General features: G+C 40.0%; 1 protein-coding gene across 4 annotated transcripts in view; it reads right to left on the bottom strand.

Moving 5' to 3' along the window:
• Positions 1-2,448: 2,448 nt before the first annotated feature.
• The window catches only part of LOC129726956 (cAMP-dependent protein kinase catalytic subunit 1), a 187,990-nt gene continuing 170,989 nt past the window's right edge, over positions 2,449-19,449 (bottom strand). For all 4 annotated transcript variants that reach the window (XM_055684273.1, XM_055684272.1, XM_055684271.1 and 1 more), the window contains one exon: positions 2,449-2,845. The gene's annotated coding sequence lies outside the window, so the exon portion shown is untranslated. The remainder of the gene's footprint in view (positions 2,846-19,449) is intronic.

Here is a 19,449-nt window from a genome sequence, read left to right as displayed (position 1 = left end):
ATGTCTTGCAAATTCATGCACGCTAAGGCAACTTGCAGACGATAGCGTTGTATCCATTACTGGTGGCAAGGCTAGCGATCTGCAAGGACCATTGCAAGATACCTTAGACAATTTGTCTGAATGGGCTCTTAAGCTGGGTATCGAATTCTCTCCGGAGAAAACTGAGTTGGTCGTTTTTTCTAGGAAGCATAACCCAGCTCAGCTGCAGCTCCTACTAACGGGTAAAACGATCTCTCAGGTTTCAGTCGCTAAATATCTCGGGGTCTGGTTCGACTCTAAATGCACCTGGGCTTGTCATATTAGGTATCTGACACGAAAATGCCAACAGAGGATTAATTTTCTTCGTACGATTACCGGAACCTGGTGGGGAGCCCACCCAGGAGACCTTCTAAGGCTTTACCAAACAACGATATTGTCAGTTCTTGAGTACGACTGTTTCTGCTTTCGCTCCGCCGCGAACACGCACATTATAAAATTAGAGAGAATACAATATCGTTGTTTGCGTATTGCCTTGGGTTGCATGCAGTCGACCCATACGATGAGTCTTGAAGTGTTAGCGGGTATTCTTCCGTTGAAACATCGTTTTTGGAATCTCTCTTACCGGTTGCTAATTCGATGCACAGTTATGAACCCATTAGTAATTGAAAATTTCGAGAGGTTGGTCGACCTTCAATCTCAATCCAGATTTATGACTTTATATTTTGACTATATGGCTCAAGATATTAATCCTTCTTCATACGATTCCTCCAATGTCGCACTTTTAGATACTTCTAATAATGCTATATTCTTCGACACCACCATGAAACAAGACATTTCTGGTATCCCGGATCAATTGCGACCCCAAGAGATCCCTAAGATTTTTTCGAATAAGTTTAAACATGTTAGTTATGATAAAAGGTTTTACACTGACGGATCTAATCTAGATGAGTCCACTGGCTTCGGTGTTTTCCACGAAAATTTTACCGCCTCCTACAAACTCGATGCTCCTGCTTCCGTGTACGTCGCAGAACTTGCTGCTATTCAGTACTCTCTTGGAATCATCGAAACCCTACCCACAGACCACTACTTCATCTTCACAGATAGTCTCAGTGCCATTGAGGCTCTGCGATCGATGAAGCCTGTGAAGCACACCCCGTATTTCCTGGGGAAAATACGGCGGTTTTTAAGTGCTTTAACAGATAAAAATTACCGGGTTACCTTAGCGTGGGTCCCTTCTCATTGCTCGATTCCGGGTAATGAAAAGGCTGACTCTTTTGCTAAGGTGGGTGCTATTGATGGCGATATTTATGAAAGACCAATTGCTTATGATGAATTTTATAGCATTTTGCGTCAGAGAACACTCAACAGTTGGCAATCATCATGGAACTCAGATGAACTGGGACGGTGGCTACATTCCATTTTTCCTAAGGTATCGACGAAAGCATGGTTCAAGGGGTTGGATGTAGGTCGGGACTTCATTCGCGTGATGTCCAGACTTATGTCCAATCACTACACGTTAAACACGCATCTCTTTCGTATAGGGCTTGTAGACAGTAATCACTGCGTTTGTGGCGATGGCTACCATGACATCGAGCATGTTGTTTGGTCGAGTACCGAATACTGTGGTGTTAGGTCCGAGCTTATAGATTCCCTTCGGGCCCGAGGAAAACAACCGAACGTACCCGTTAGAGACATTCTGGGAAGCGGTGATCTCCAGTACATGACACAGCTATACTGCTTTCTGAAAAACGCTGACATTAAAATTTAAAATTTTCTTTGTCTATTTGTCAGATTAAGGATACAAATATGCTATGCTGAAGACACGGAAACGAAGAGCCCGCATCTATGCTTACACAAATATTTTGAACCCACAACAAACAAGAATACAATTGCTCTACCAGTTGAAAAACAAAGTTCCAAAATAGTTTTAAGTCAAAATTGTATCTCCCCTCCTCTCACCTTAAATCCCCACTAGCTCGTAGTCGGCCGCGAGAATAAAGAAAAGGCCTCCCTCTTTTCCCTGCTAACGTAGAATTAATACGAATTGTACTTGGCTCAGTAAAACAGAAAATGTATCGTGCCGTGTCAAATAAACTAATTTAAACCTTAAAAAAAAAAAACAATGAAGTGATAATGAAAATTGAAGAATCACAAAATTGTCCATCATTTTATCAATCCAACGACATATTGATTATTGTGATCCATCATGTGGTTGCATCAGTATAACCGTTTGAAATCTTTCATTCCGACGTTACATCTTGGTTTTAGTTTTCGCGGAATGTATCTCGATATAGTGCGGTTAGACGTAGTCCTACGTCAAAATAATAGATTAAATTAGGCAGCTTACTAAAGAAGGATGACAGTTTGAAACATAACAAACGACATAGACTGACGAGAATTGGTAATTTACCCTAGTTAAAACGGCAACTGGTTTTGTTTTCTTTCTCATTCTTATAGTGTTTTAGATAATTTTGGTCATCAGCAGAGATTTATTATAACAAAAGTATATACAACTAACTGTATTAGTGAACAAAACAGCACATTTGTGATAATTAACCTAGTTTTATAAATGTTTATTAAATGAAAATTTTCTACATTGCCATCGATACTATGGTGTATAAAATTTGTTTACTTTTTGTATTTTGTTGAAATATTACTTTTAAGTGATTATTTGTTCAGTGTGCTAGCATAAAAGAATATTGTAACGATCCTTAAATAGTTTTATTTTGCAATACCTCATATGCATTTTGTTATATGTTATATTTATTCCGACATGGCGCACTAGATTGAAATATTATATAGCTAACTTTTCAGAGTACAAAAGCATTTCCACAGTAGAGCACAACGCCGTCCTCCCAAAATATTTCTGAAAGAAAAAAAAAACAATATAAAATTAATATAATACTTAAATACAATTAATATAAAATCGGCCCAGAGCGTTATTATGTAGAAGTACCGTCAAACGAGGCGGCATCACGGGTGTATTGTTTGTGACGTTTTGTGTCATTGTGATTGTGTATTAGTTTAGCAGAAGTGACACACTTTTCTTGTTTTTTCGGGCATATAAACTCAACCTAATTTTCTAGCCTATATTTAAACATCAGCAAATCTACATTGCAGGATAACCCTGTAGCCCAATTGACTGGGGTATAGAGCATTTCTTCAGGATAACTCTATACCCTAATGTACTGCCGTTCCAAGCATAAACGTCCCATGTTCCAAAACGAACAGCTGAGAAAAATGCGATTAAAGATTTGAAAAGTATTTGCCATTTTCCTTTTCTCTTCTTGGAGAACCAGTAAGATAAAAGATAGATATTGGAAATGGAAATTAAATGATGGGATTAAAAAATGTGGACTAAGTGGTTTGAAAAGTACTGAAAGACATGAGCCGTTGCGGAACAGAGTGGTCTATAGACCATTTTTTTGGAAAATGAGTTTTTTGTATGAACCGCATCTACTTAAGAAGCTGAAGTTGGGAGATTAAGAAAATTTCGAAAAATCGAACTTTAAAGCTGATTTATATCGTGTTGAAATTTCGTACGAAACAGTATAGCCATTCTGTGTCGGAACAGAGTGGTCTATGTACATAAAAAATATGTGATTCCAAGTTAATGGTACAACACCTACTGGAAATATTCCACAAAAGATAAACTTTTAGCATATCTGCTGTTTTTGGCGGCACGGGGCGCGTGACGATTATCAACTAGCAATACTCAGAGGGAGAGATATGCGAAGAGAATGTTGTGAGCCAAACGAACATGTCAAAATCCGAGCCAAACGAACAAGAAATGTTACACATTGGGAGGTATTGCAATCAGGTACAATGAAGGATATTTTTATTTTCACACGTTCTTCGTGTTCTATTACTAAACAATGAATTGAGAATGCTCCGAAATTGCTTTATCACACAATAATTTTTAATCGGTAGTTCGCAATTTTTTTATGTCAACGGTTGTCCGACTTTTCCTAGAAAACCATTTCCCAGAAAATAAAGTGCTTCACAATATTAAGCTTTAGGTTTTTACAAAACAACACTATTAACGATCGGTATTTCGCCACTTTGTTTTAATTAGATAGTCGGATTCCCTCAGCCGTGCCAGTTTTGAATTGACTGTTTATCGATGACTGCAGCCTAAGCCGGGAAGCGTATGAATCGGGCGCGACGGGCGAGCGAGCACACCGCACGCCCGCGCGAGCGGATCAACGGGCGACCTACACCACCACACGGCCGAACGCCCCTGAGTGCGTTCAGGCAGAACAGGCACAAGGCACGCGGTGACCTGCGACCCGGCAGCCTCGTAGCCCGAGTCATCCCAGTCTTCAGAGCCAATCCTTATCCCGAAGTTACGGATCTAATTTGCCGACTTCTCTACCTACATTGATCTATCGACTAGAGACTCTAAACCTTGGAAACCTGCTGCGGATTCGGTACAAGCTGTTGAGAGTTTGCGTGCCCCAGTCTTCGATTTTCAAGGTTTAAGAATATCGACACAGCAATTTAATGCCATGCTCTACCAGCCTGTCCAACCATATCTCTCTATAAAAGACTTCCATGGCTAGTATGACTGTTAAACAGAAAAGAAAACTCTTCCGATATCTCTTGTTGGCTTTTCGAAGGAAAGGATTCATGTTGCCATGATTACACGCCAATGCAAACGTATACTCAACAAGCTCCGCAATTGTAACCGGGTTCCCTTTCACTCGTTAAATATATACTAGTGCAGCGATTCTCAACCTTTTTTGACCGCGTATTCCTTGGCAACACTTTCCAAATCAATTGTACCCTCTGGCCTGGTTTGTTTTCGCAGAGAGGGTGAGAGTAGTGGTAGATCGCGTTATGTAGTCTAGTCCAGGTTTTATATTAAACCATGGTTTGTTTAGTTGCAACAGCCATGTTTTAAGAGCAAGATTGAAAAACAAATCAAATAATATAAAGAAAAATTGCTTCGTCTGCCATTACTGACTTTTATTTCGCGTACCCCCTGAAGGCTGTCGCGTACCCCAGGTTGAGAACCGCTGCACTAGTGGATGTTGCATCAAACCAGGAAAACGAACGAACCTCTAGAGGTAATTTCTACAGGGGGGCTGCCCCCCATGTGAACTAACGTGTGAGGAAAAATTCCGAGCAACTTTTGAATTGGTCTACGATTTTGAAGTGCTGCACAAATCGAAAAATCCTTTTCCACAAAATGAAGATCAACTTTTATATAACTGGTAACACGACTAGTCGATTCTGTCAAGTGACGATTAGTTGGGAAAAAGGCGTGGTCGGAAGAAGATCGTCGTAAATTGATTTGCAATTTTTGTGAGCGAAATGAAGAAAAATCTAAAAGTTAAATGTTCCACTATTCTAAAGATCTTGGATATGGATAAAAACAGCTATATACATTATTGACAAACTCTTCGAGAATAAAAATACCTCCAAATAAAAATCTGGTTTCGAACGAAAATGCACTTTGCAAGAGTGCAAATTTCGAGCGAAATTAAGGGCGGAAACGACTGGTCGGTCGGCGTAATCATATCGTGAGCTGGGCAATAAATATTCGATTGATTCAAAAACGGTGAACAAGTATCTGCATGAAATATATTTAAAACTTTTAATATAAGAACCATAAAAATTACAAAGTAGTGTTTTGGCCAGACCTTGCATTGTCAAACTATGCTAATGCAACTTTAGCGAATTTGCGGCAAGGCAATATCGGGTTTATTCCGGAAGGAAACAATGCTCAAAATGTGCCACAGCTGCAGTCTATTGAAACTTTCTGAGCAAATTTGAAGCGAATGGTCTACCATAAAGGTTACAGAGCAAAAAACGTCGATTGTTTGATAGAAAAATCAAGATGAAGCTCAAAACAATTAAAACATCCGGAATTCAGGAAGCTATAAAGCAAGTACCCCAGAGGATCAGAAAATCAACGCGATGTAGAGCTGAGTTTTTTCTATGAGGTTTGTGAATGAGTTACATTACTTGAATAAACAAACAAGTATAAAAATAAGTTGCGCAAGATTATAATTTTTCCTCATACGTTAGATTAACCGAATTAAGAAATATATAAGAAGAAGTATTTTAGATTTTTGGTCAATGAGCCTCAGAAATCAATTTGCTACTGTGTTTTTGTGGTCGACTTGTGATGTTCTTTCAGCCGAAAACGATTACTGAAAGTTCTCTGATTTTGTGACTATGGCCTGGTGTCAAGCGCTTACTTATTTACTCCATAAACAAATGTATTAGTTATTAATTATTAATTAATAAGTTGATTCAAATTAGGGTTTGCAATCCCGGGAACGATTTCCCGGGAAATTCCTATTCCCGGGATTCCCAGATCCCGGGAACAGAAATATTGATTCCCGGGATCCCGGGATTCCCGAGTTACTCGAAAAAAATCACAAGATTTACTATAATTTTCTATGCAATAGTGCAATAAAACTAAATACCCCATCAAAAAGCGAAACTAACGTCGTCAAACTGTATAGCAGCACTAAAGTGGGCATTACACGAAGTTAATATTCTCTTGCAATAACGGTCAAAATTTGTTTGTCGTGTAATACAGTCATCACCCGATTATATCAGTACCCGATTTTATCTGTCCCCGATTTTATCACATTTTTCACCCGATTTTATCATCATAAAACACTTCATTAAAAAAATGTCAGGGTGAACTGATTTTCTATTACGCTTCAATATTTTAGATTTTTCATAATTTTGTGTAGTATAACATCATTCTGGATGTAGTTTACATTAAAAATTCAACCGATACACAATGTTACATTTTGCTGTTTTCGTGCGAATAATTGAATAGTGATACAAATGTTTATTATAACCGTATAATATGTTCAGAGAAGTTTCAAAATATTTGAAAACGCATCTTTTGATGTAGAAAGCTGGGTGATCAATCCTCCTAAAAGTGAGATAGAATATTTACTCTTTCATTAGATAAAGATAGACGCTTGGTGTCTTAGGCAAAGTATTAGGTAATCTCTTTACATCACATTACTTTACAACTTTACATCGATTTTTTTGGGTTTTTATATATTTTTAGGTTTGTTCAGAAAAGTTTTAGGCAATTGAATTATCTATCTAAAAAAATATTTTTAAAAAATAGTGGAGATCGATTTTTTATAGTCACTTTTTGTTTTTGAAATATTTTTTTTTTAGTACAGGATCTCAAATTGAATTTTTAAATATTTTTTTATAAAAGCTCAGACAGTTTTTCAAATTCATCCCTTGACAACTTTTCTCTATCTTTTGTCATTATTCAGATATATCGATTTATAAAAAACAACTGCAGATAAATTAAAACTACAAAAACTGCAGATAAATTTTCTAAAAAAAATCAAAATCACTGATCTTACGTATTTAGTTATTGATTTAACATCTTGGCGTCGACCATCACCCCCAAGAGCTTCAAGGATCGCTTTGAGGCGATAGTGCATCCACCGGCACTAATCGACGCCTTCTGTTCCGATTCACGGTCGTTCACTACGATGTCCTCTCTCTCTCTCTCTCTCTCTCTCTTTCATTATCTCTCTCCCTCCCCTTCTTCCTCTCTTTCAGACAGTTTTCTCAAATTCATCTCTTGAAAACTTTTCACTATCTTTTGTCATTATTCAGATTATCGATTTAAAAAAAGAGCAGCTTTTTTTCATATGTTTGTACAGATAAATTTTCAAAAAAAAAATTAAAATCACCGATTTTACGTATTTAGTTATTGATTTAATAACTTCAATAAAAAAAAAAATTTAAAAATTTCCCGATTTTATCACTTTCCCTATTTCATCACGCCAAAAATCATCAGGGGGTGATATAATCGGGTGATCACTGTATCAAGTTATTTGCTTCAATTATTTGTCAAAAATACTCGCTATCTTATTCTGTAAACGAAAAATTAAGCAAATGTTTGTTTCAAATAATGTCGTTCTTTGCTAGTTAGTTCACTACTGAGCTAATAGTGCTTAAATTTTCGTATTGATAAAAAAATTCTCCATTCCGCGTCGAACACTCGACAGAAACGGACGTGCAAAGTGGTCGTTCTATTACAATCCGGTCCGTGTGTACGAATAGCCAAACAAAAGAGTGTATTATTCAAGGCCATCAGTTGACAGTCGAGTCCGTGTCGCTGTGCTGAGTGATCTCACACCCGGCTCACTGCTGGTGGCTGTATTGGTGCTGCTGTACTGGTGCTGCTGGCTGCTTTGGGTGCAGCTTCGAACGATCGGACAACCACTGCTGGAAGGAAGAAGTAAAGAAGTACGTGTTCTTGTCGGCGCTAGTTCGCTAGTGCGCTACATTTAGCGCGATGGATATAGATCCCTCGCCTCCCGTGCCACCATCCCCGAACCCCCCTGACCCTGACCCTTCTGTTACCCCCTCCCCTGTTCATTCTCCAGTCCCCCCCTCGCCCCAGGCTTTACCCGGACGGATCTCAACAGGGCAGCTATACTGTTTATTTTCGTCCAAAGGCAGGAGTGAATTCAAAGCGATTGAACATACTGCAAATTTCAAAAGACCTGACGAAGGGGTACAAGGCCGTGACCGAAATTTCCAAGGTCCGACCTAACAAGCTCCGTGTCGTGGTCAGTGATCTGGCACAGGCCAATGCTATCGCTTGCTCTGAGCTCTTCACACGCGAGTATCGCGTTTACATACCCGCACGAGACGTGGAGATCGACGGTGTCATAACCGATTCGAGTCTGTATGTCGAGTGTATCCTAAAAAGCGCAACCGGTTGCTTCAAAAATACCGAAACACAGGCGAAGATTTTGGATTGTAAGCAATTGCGGTCCATGTCTCTCGTCGGCGGTAAAAAAGTTTACACTCCGTCAGACTCGTTTCGCGTTACGTTTGCCGGATCTGCACTCCCTAGCCACGTCTCGATCGACCGGGTTCGTCTGCCTGTGCGATTGTATGTACCCCGTGTTATGAATTGCACCAATTGCAAGCAGTAAGGCCACACAGCCGCCTACTGCTGCAATAAGGCACGATGTAGCAAGTGTGGGGAGACTCATGCGGAAGATTCTTGCAGTGTTAATGCTGAAAAATGTATTCACTGTGGGGAAAACCAGCATGAGCTCTCCACATGCCCGGTGTACATGCAGCGCAGAGATAAAATCAAGCGGTCACTTAAGGAGCGTTCAAAGCGTTCTTACGCTGAGATGCTGAAGAAGACCGTGACCACTTCTACCATAACATCGAACCCCTTTGATCTGTTGCCCTCCGATGAAACCGATTCTGACGATTTATCAGCGGGAACATCTTATGCCAATCCTGGGGAGTCTAGGAAGAGGAAAAATGTTTCTTCTCCTAAACTTCCCCGTAAAGGTCCTAAGATTTCCCAAAGTGTAATGAAAAGTACGAACAAACCAAACAGTGCTGCGGAAAAACCGAAGCAAACTCCTCCTGGGCTTGCAAATTTAAAGTCCCAGAAGGAGTTCCCAGCACTGCCAGGAACATCTAAAACCCCAGTTGTTCCATTTGCACATCCAGTTGATGAAACAAACTCTGGATTAGTGAAATTTTCTGACATTGTGGACTGGATTTTTGAAAATTTCAATATACCCGATCCAATTAAAATTTTTCTTACAGCATTCCTCCCAACAGTTAGATCATTTTTGAAGCAGTTGACTGCCCAATGGCCCCTCCTTGCAGCGATTGTATCCTTCGATGCCTAATTCAACTGCGTATATGAAGGATTCTATCTCTGTCTTACAGTGGAATTGTAGAAGTATTTTACCAAAAATTGATTCGTTTAAAGTTTTGATAAATAAAAACAAATGCGATGCATTTTCCCTTTGTGAAACTTGGCTTACTTCAAATATTGATCTCAACTTCCATGATTTTAATATTATTCGCCTTGATCGAGACACCCCATATGGAGGAGTACTTTTAGGGATTAAAAAGTGCTATTCTTTCTATCGTATTAACCTCCCCTCGATTTCAGGCATCGAAGTTGTCGCATGTCAAATGACAATACAAGGTAAAGAGCTTTGTATTGCCTCAATATATATTCCTCCCAGAGCACAGGTTGGGCAACGGCTGCTCTTTGATTTAATAGAACTTCTTCCCTCGCCACGTTTGATTTTGGGAGACTTCAACTCTCATGGCGTGGCTTGGGGTTCCCCATACAATGATAACCGCTCCTCTTTAATCTATAACCTTTGCGATGACTTCGACATGACTATTTTAAACAACGGTGAAATGACACGTATCCCGAAACCTCCAGCGCGCCCAAGCGCTTTGGATCTATCCTTATGTTCGACGTCGCTACGGTTGGATTGCACATGGAAGGTAATCCTTGATCCTCACGGTAGTGACCATTTGCCTATTCTTATTTCAATTAATAACGGGTCGACTCGCATGCGACCAATTGACATTCCGTATGACCTCACACGGAATGTCGATTGGAAGTTATACGAGGAAATGATTTCAAAAGCGGTCGAGTCGATTCAACATCATCCACCACTTGAAGAATACAACCTCCTCGCGGGCTTGATTCTCGACGCCGCGTTGCAAGCCCAAACGAAGAAATATCCCGGCGTAACGATCAAAGAACGGCCTCCCACTCCGTGGTGGGACCAAGAGTGCTCCGATGTCTACACGCAAAGATCCGACGCGTTTAAGGCCTACCAGAAGGGAGGTATACCTGGCGACTATTTACGGTATTCGGAGCTTAATACCAAGCTTAAAAGTTTAGCTAAAGCAAAGAAACGCGGATATTGGCGTCGGTTCGTGAACGAGACGTCGAGGGAGACATCGATGAGCACTCTTTGGAACACAGCCCGAAGAATGCGGAATCGCGTAACGGTCAACGAAAGCGAGGAGTCTTCAAGTCGGTGGATATTTGATTTTGCCAGGAAAGTATGTCCGGACTCTGTTCCTGAGCAAAACATTGTTCGCGATGCGTCTCCGGGCCACGACGCGATAGAATCACCTTTTACGATGGCAGAATTTTCAGTTGCCCTCCTGTCCTGTAACAATAACGCGCCTGGGTTAGATAGAATCAAATTCAACTTGTTGAAGAATCTACCCGGCAATGCCAAAAGGCGCTTGTTGAACTTGTTCAATAAGTTCCTGGAGCAAAACATTGTACCGCAGGATTGGAGGCAAGTGAAGGTGATCGCCATACAAAAACCAGGGAAACCAGCTTCTGATCACAACTCTTATAGGCCGATTGCAATGCTATCCTGTATCCGGAAATTGATGGAAAAAATGATACTCCGTCGTTTAGACCATTGGGTCGAATCAAATGGTCTACTATCAGATACTCAATTTGGCTGCCGCCGTGCCAAAGGGACGAATGATTGTCTTGCGTTGCTTTCAACAGATATTCAGCTGGCGTATGCTCGCAAAGAACAAATGGAGTCTGCGTTCTTGGACATTAAGGGGGCTTTTGATTCCGTTTCTATTGACATTCTTTCGGGTAAACTTCACCGACAAGGATTTTCTCCAATTTTGAACAATTTTTTCCACAATTTGTTGTCCGAAAAGCACATGCATTTTACGCACGGCGATTTGGCAACTTTTCGCATTAGTTACATGGGTCTTCCCCAGGGCTCATGTTTAAGCCCCCTTCTTTAAAACTTTTATGTAAATGACATCGACGAATGTCTGGCAAATTCATGCACGATAAGACAACTTGCAGACGACAGTGTAATCTCTGTTACAGGAGCCAAAGCTGCCGATTTGCAAGGACCATTGCAAGATACCTTGGACAATTTGTCTGCTTGGGCTTTACAGCTAGGTATCGAATTCTCTCCGGAGAAGACTGAGATAGTAGTTTTTTCTAGGAAGCATGAACCTGCTCAGCTTCAAACACAATTAATGGGTAAAACGATTTCTCAGGTTTTGGTACACAAATATCTTGGTGTCTGGTTCGACTCTAAAAGCACCTGGGGTTGTCACGTGAGGTATCTGATGAAAAAATGTCAACAAAGAGTGAATTTTCTTCGTACAATAACCGGACAATGGTGGGGAGCCCACCCAGGAGACCTTATGAGGCTTTACCAAACAACGATATTGTCTGTCATTGAGTACGGGTGTTTCTGCTTCCGCTCCGCAGCAAACACACATTTGATCAAACTGGAGCGAATACAATATCGTTGTTTGCGTATCGCCTTGGGTTGCATGCAATCGACCCATACGATGAGTTTGGAGATCTTAGCTGGAGTACTACCATTGAAAACCCGCTTCTGGAGCCTGTCTTCTCGTATTCTAATCAAATGTGAGGTCTTGAACCGTCCCGTGATTGAAAATTTTGAAAGGTTAATCGAACTGAATTCTCAAACCCGTTTTATGACATTGTATTTCAATCACATGTCCCAAAATATTAACCCTTCTTCGAATATTCCAAATCGTGTCGACTTATCAAATACTTCTGATTCTACTGTGTTTTTCGATACATCCATGATAGAAGAAACTCGTGGAATCCCGGATCATTTACGCGTGCAGCAGATCCCTAAAATTTTTTCCAATAAATATCGAAACATCAACTGCGACAATATGTACTACACTGACGGATCACTTCTTGATGGGTCCACTGGCTTCGGTATCTTCAATAACAATTTAACCGTCTCCCATAAGCTCGATAATCCTGCTTCTGTTTACGTCGCAGAATTAGCTGCAATTCAGTACACCCTAGGGATTATCGAAAAAATGCCCACGGACCATTATTTCATCTTTACGGACAGTCTCAGTTCCATTGAGGCTCTCCGATCGATGAAAGATGTTAAGCACTCTCCGTATTTCCTGGGGAAAATACGGGAACATCTGAGTGCTTTATCCGAAAAATCTACTCAGATTACCTTAGCGTGGGTCCCTTCTCACTGCTCGATACCGGGTAATGAGAAAGCGGACTCTTTGGCTAAGGTGGGCGCAACAAACGGTGATATTTATGTAAGACCAATTGCCTTTAATGAATTTTTCGCATTTGTACGTCAGAATACGATCATCAGTTGGCAAAATTCTTGGACCAAGGGGGAACTGGGAAGGTGGTTACATTCCATAATCCCCAAGGTATCGACGAACCCGTGGTTCAAGGGGTTGGATGTAGGTCGGGATTTCATTTGCGTGATGTCCCGGCTTATGTCCAATCACTATAGATTTGACGCGCATCTCCGTCGTGTTGGGCTCGGGGAGAGTGGTATCTGAGCCTGTGGTGAAGGTTACCACGACATAGAGCACGTTGTTTGGTCATGCCCTGTACACCGTGACGCCAGGTCTAGATTAATAGCTTCCCTGCAGGCCGAAGGTAGGCAGCCGGCTGTTCCTGTTCGTGATGTCTTGGCGAGCCGTGACCTATCCTACATGTCCCTTATATACGTTTTCCTGAAATCCTATCCCCTTCCGCCTACATCCAACCAAACGACAAGAACACGTTAAGACCCCGGATCCGGAAACAGCAATCAGACCCGCACGATACTCTCAAGGCCCGATGGAAACAACCCAATATGCCAGTCCGTAATATCTTGGCCCAGCAGCGGAACAAATTTAATATGCTGCTTACCTATGGCAATGAAAACCATCAAACAGCAAACCTGTGCTTTTAATGCAAAATATTCTAGCTTTAAGTTAGATTTAGTTTCAGCTCGTAGTCGGCAGCGAGGATAAAAAATTTGCTTTTAGTTATTAAGATACTTTAGAAAGTAAGCTACCAGATATAATTGGCGCCGTTAAACATTGAATTCTATTTGTGCCGTGTCAAATAAACTATAGATGAAGAAAAAAAAAAATTCTCAAACCTGTGAACTGATAAGAAAAGTTAAAACCCGTAAATCAATGCGACCTGAAATAAATAATTTAATAAAACTCAAACCCTTGGTTCGTGGCCACGATTTCAACGTTAAAATTATCTTTGCTGGTTAATTTCTTAGACATTCGAATTCTTTACTGATTTATTTTGAGTCGTATTAAACTGACTATTTAGTTTTCTATCGTTTCCTTCGTGTTTATCTCGTTGAATGGCGAAGTAAATTTAGACCTAGAATGTGTCAGATGATTTTAACAATAAACAATAACGTTCTACGCAGTTTTTTTTTTTTCAAATGCACATCCTGTAATGGTATAGCAAATATATATGATAAAAATGAGCGAAGATGCTTTGCTGCCATTCAAACAAACAAAGTTTTGAGCAAATATTTGCTGTAGTGTAATAGTACAGCACACGGTGCTCCCACAAACCGTTATTGTAAAACAAAATGCACCAAAGAATCTGAGTACACCATTCGATTCGTTATGACATCCAGAATTTCTGGCCAAAATTTCAAAATCATCGTACGGTACATTTTTGAGTAATGCCCTTTTGAAGGTGGTAAAGTACAAAAAAGTGATATGGAAACGACGAAATACTTATTGTGAAGCACGTTTTTCTACCACCATTTTATGAAATAACTTCAAAAATATTTTCTACCCATTCCAAGGGTCATATTTCAAGACATTAACAATTGGTGGAAAGATTTATTCGAAAATCCCACAGTGCACAGTGGTCTAAACTCGAAAAATCGTGATCGTTCTAGATTTGACTGTGAAAAATTGGTTTTATGTACTCAATGTCTTCAGCAAAATTGTTTCATAGAACAAGGCCTTAAAATGGTAATAAGTATTTCGTCGTTTCCATATCACTTGTTTGTACTTTACGACCTTCGAAAGGGCATTACTCGAAAATGTACCGTACAGTCCCTCTACAATTATGGGTCAGTCAACGTGTTGTCTGAATGCTCAAAAATGGATATAAACCCAAAAACATTATCAACTACGAATGTTTTACTATCTATCTCTGTGTTCTGATGTGTACTTTCGATCAACAATTAGTTTCACTGCAGTTGATGCATGTAAATCGATTGGGAAGAAAAATATCACTTACATAGCAAAAGACACAATTATGGGTCGCTTTTGGCATTCAAAATTTATTAGGCTATAGAATCGTCAAAATACATAACGCAAGTTATTTTGTTGTTGTAAAAGCTTGATAATAAGTTATTTTATTCATTCTTGATGCACTATCATGTAAAAGTAATAAAAATAGCCAAAATATGGGCTGACCCACAATTGTGCACCGCTAAATGTAACATTACTACAATTATGGGTCACTTCACTCATTGCACCGAGCAGAATTATAGTTTTGAAATATTTTTTGACATTTTCAACTTTAAATCATTTTAATCGTATAAATGAGGTTACAAGTGAGTTACAATAAATACCACTGCTAATGAAAATTGTTCTGTTTCGTGAGAATAGACGTATTTGCGTAAAAGTGACCCATAATTGTAGCTGAACCATAACTGTGGAGGCACTGTACGATGGTTTTGAAATTTTGACCAGAGATTCTGGACGTCATAATGAATCGAATGGTGTACTCAGATTCTTTGGTGCATTTTTTTATAATAACGGTCTGTGGGAGCACCGTGCAGCATATATATTAACTCGAAGTAATATTATGCCCGAAAAGTCCTTACCAAATAGAGCTAACATTTGCCTCATCTAATGCCTGCTTACACTCAGTTTTCTCTTCAACAAACTGAAAGAATTGGATACTCCAGTTTCTAATGAAATGTATCAAGAGCTGGAATCAGTGATATGGTAGTATTTTAGATTCAAACACCAGTGATGATTGGGCTTAACGGAAATTTCTCAGCAGATCTGAAACGATTGTTTGACGACAATAAGACCCTGAAACCTTCTCTTCTGCGAATACTTGCAAAACAAATCGACCGCGAATTTCTGATGTAAACTTGAAAATATTTTGTTTGTGTTTTTTGTCATTTTTAATGCGAAATAATAATGAAATTTTAAACGATTTCTTTTTACCTCTTGTGAACATACTTAATTTTAAACCTGATTTTTTAAAGTTATTTTGTCATTCATTCCCGGTTCCCGGGAATTCCCGAGAAATCAAATTTTTTATTCCCGCTTCCCGGGAAATCAATTCCCGGCAATATTGCAAACCCTAATTCAAATGACAGAATCGTTATACATTACAGATATACAAAAACTCAGTTAAAATAGATTTTCCATGTTAAAAAATAAAAAAAATGCATATTTTTTCGTTTTAGGATAACAGTTTTCTGGAAAACGGTATTTTCTGGGAAATAGTTTTCTGGGCATTGGTTCATTCCGGATAATAACTTTCTGGGGATTAGTACTTTCTGGGTAGTTCTGGTGATTGGTACATTCTGGGATTTTGTTTTCTGGGGAAAAAGCTTCGGCGTTTTATTTTCTGGGGAATAGTTTTCGAGGAATTGTTATACTATCATGGTCAACAAAATAATGATAAATTATGGTGCAAGTATATAAAATTAAACCTAAATATAAAATTTAGCACCTTCACGGTTTTTGTGATGCATTTTATTATTCTCCAGGACTTCCACCGTCAAAATCAGTTATACGAGTCGAAAGAAAAAGTTAGTTAACATTGCGCTTTGAGAAGAGATCTGGCACCTCTGACATGTGGAACCTAGTTGCCAAATTGGCGGTTTTTTCATCGCTTATCTCTCTCTCTCTCTCTCTCTCTCTCTCTGAGTATCTCTACTATCAACTAAGGTCGAATTTTAGAGCACATCAGGGACCAGAGATGCCAATGTGCCAGTTTAAACTGGATTCGTCCTGGTTTTCGCCAGTGATCCAGTCAAACAGTTGAATCACAAAATCATCTATTTTTTCTATATTTTGTTTATTTATTTATTTATTTATTCATTTATTTGTCAGTGTCTCGAACTTGTTATAACAAAGGTTCCACAGACTGTAAATTATTCTAAGGCCTTAATTCTATTCTTAAAAATGCATTTAGGAATATTGAAATCGAATATACTAGTGACACTGTTAACCCTCTCTCTACCATGGTTACTCTAGAGCACCATAGGTTTAGATGCGAAAAGTCTTTCGAAATATTTACCGATGCTACTTAAAATGCATGAATATATTCTTGAACAATATACTGATTGTTCAAGAACGTATTTATGCATTTTGAGTAGAATTGGTGAATATTTCTAAAGATTTTTTGCATCCAAATCTATGGTGCTCTAGAGTAACCATGGTAAAGAGAGGGTTAAACGAACGAAGACATCTGTCCAGAGGATTATTAAAACCATAGGAAGTTCTATGTCGTCCAATAAGCAATAAGTCACGCTCACGCAATCGTCGAGTAGGAACATAAAACGACACATTACATAACAATGAAGGACTGTCAAGATTCCCCTCAATCAGATCAAATGCAAAAATCCTCTGCAAATTAGTTATCAACATTATGTGGCAAACGCCTTTGTGTCGATCTGTTGTCTGCTCTCGATTTCATTTGAAAGAAAACTGGTAAAAGTCATAAGATTCGTAGTTGTTGAACGTTTCTTTACAAATCCATGTTGAGACTCTAATATCAATGGGAGAGAAGCAGTGTAGAGTACGTCGTGGACTAATCCTTCAAGTACCACGATAATTCTCTACTGCGTGGCTAAAACCAGCTTTGTAAATTGGCGAATTGAAGCGGTTTTCCATAAATTGGGAAATGTACTTTGACGTAGTGAGTTGTTGAAAATAATTTCTAACGGAATTTTCAGAGAATCAGCGCACTCTTTCAGGAACAATGGCGGTAGATTATCAATTCCCAGACCACACATCATACTGGGATATTTCAACGAGCGGAAGATTGAGGTTGAAAGTTGGGCAGTTTCTGAGACCATCAGGTGAAAATGTTGGTGAGTTTGTGCTATGCACGGATTCAAAAAAGTCGGCGAACAGATTTGCTAAACCAACAGGTGATTATGCAGTTGTGCCCTTCAGGGTCATCTCGGTAGGAAGGCGATCGGTGCGTTTGCTGTTGCGTATGAATGCCCAAAACGAAGAGGGATTTTGTTTAGCAGCCGTTTCCATACGAGCAATGTAATTACGAAACGCCACAGTTTGACATTCGCTGTAATGGGACTCAGTTGCACGAAGGCTATCACGGCTTTTGGCTCTTCGTGCTCGAAAATAACGGATTCCGATAAGGAAGTCGTCTACAACGTTTACGCGGAACGTGTGCGTTTAGGATACCGTACAGAGTGTTATAAAATGTACATACCGCTTCATTCGTATCCTTACCACAGAATAGCATTCTCCAGTCAACGCAGACATAGCAGTGTTTAACGCCGGGAAGTCACAGCCTCGAAAGTCGAAGTCGTCAGTTTGGTTCGGGTCCTCGGTGATCGACAAAAAGGTATCATTCACGTCTATGCGAAGAACAAACGGCATGTGATGATTGTCAATTCTGAGAAGAGCTGAGGGTGGTTCGATAAGTTCGACACTATATAATTCATTCACAAAGGCTAAGTCCAGTAAACGTCCGCGTGAATTCAACAGAGTGATGCGTTCGACGGCAGCAAACTATTGATGTCTTCGTCGTTACTCCATCTCAGCTGAGGAAGATTGTAATCTCCAACGACCACGATCTTGTCGGCATCTGACATGCGTTCACGAAGTTGCAGAACAGCGGCAGCGTGCGAGGAATATAACAGCGGTTGCGAGTTGAGACGGAGATAGATTCCGCAAATGTAAATACTAGACTTCTGAAGGTTTAACGCGAACAATGGCCTGCTCGAGGTGGTTGCAATTATCGATAGCTACAGACTTGCAGCTCAGAGAAACTTTAACCGCAATTAAAACTCCCCCGCCACGTTGAAGGTTCATAGTGGATGAGCTCTGATCGCATCGAAATATGCTGTAAGAAGACGATAGTTCCGCATTCGCGATATTCGACCGCAACCAAGTTTCAGTACAATAATATCATAGTCGCATGACGAAAGCATCAAAAATAAATCTCGTGTTTTGGTACGAAGACCTCTCACATTTTGGTAGTACACCGTGGGTTGAATTAAGAGTTCGGAGGACTGCATTCCTATGTTACTATTTACTGGAAGGGATGATGCCCCTACTGGTTCGCTGAAGTGGCTCATGGGTCGAGGCGCGGCATTGGTTTCCAAAAATGCCGAGTAATTGGCTCGCTGTCAATGAATTCCCGAAATTCGATTCCTTGAGGCCAGGTGGAAGGATCCATCGCTTTTGCTCTAAGATCCTTTTGCACTTCAACCTTGAAGGATACAAGCAATAACATCGTTTGTTTGCAGACACTCTTGAGCAAGGTTTTGCACATCACTCTTCGACACTTCAGGGGAGATTTTAGGTTGGTATACCCAAAATTTGTCAACCGAACTCACCACAGGTCCTCCGAGTACGATATTTGCTTGTTGACCAGTCCCACGGAATACCTTCGTAGACTGTGATCAACACGATCAGCGACTGATGACAGATTGTCGCTAACACACACTAACTCACTTGGATGGTGATGCTGTTGGTTTGTTTACCTTGATGTAGCGATGGATGATGCTGGCGTAAATGATTGAAGAAGAGCGGAGATTTTGAAGTCTGGAATTAGCCGTACCGTCGTTGGATTTTTCGGAATGCGGAATGAGAAGACAAGAAAGCAGCACGTTGAATATATTGTCTTGT

This window comes from Wyeomyia smithii, chromosome 3 (genome assembly GCF_029784165.1).
Source record: "Wyeomyia smithii strain HCP4-BCI-WySm-NY-G18 chromosome 3, ASM2978416v1, whole genome shotgun sequence".
Classification (NCBI taxonomy): Eukaryota; Metazoa; Arthropoda; class Insecta; order Diptera; family Culicidae; genus Wyeomyia; species Wyeomyia smithii.
The sequence above is the reverse complement of the archived record's forward strand: the minus strand, read 5'-3'. Positions and strand labels throughout refer to the sequence as shown.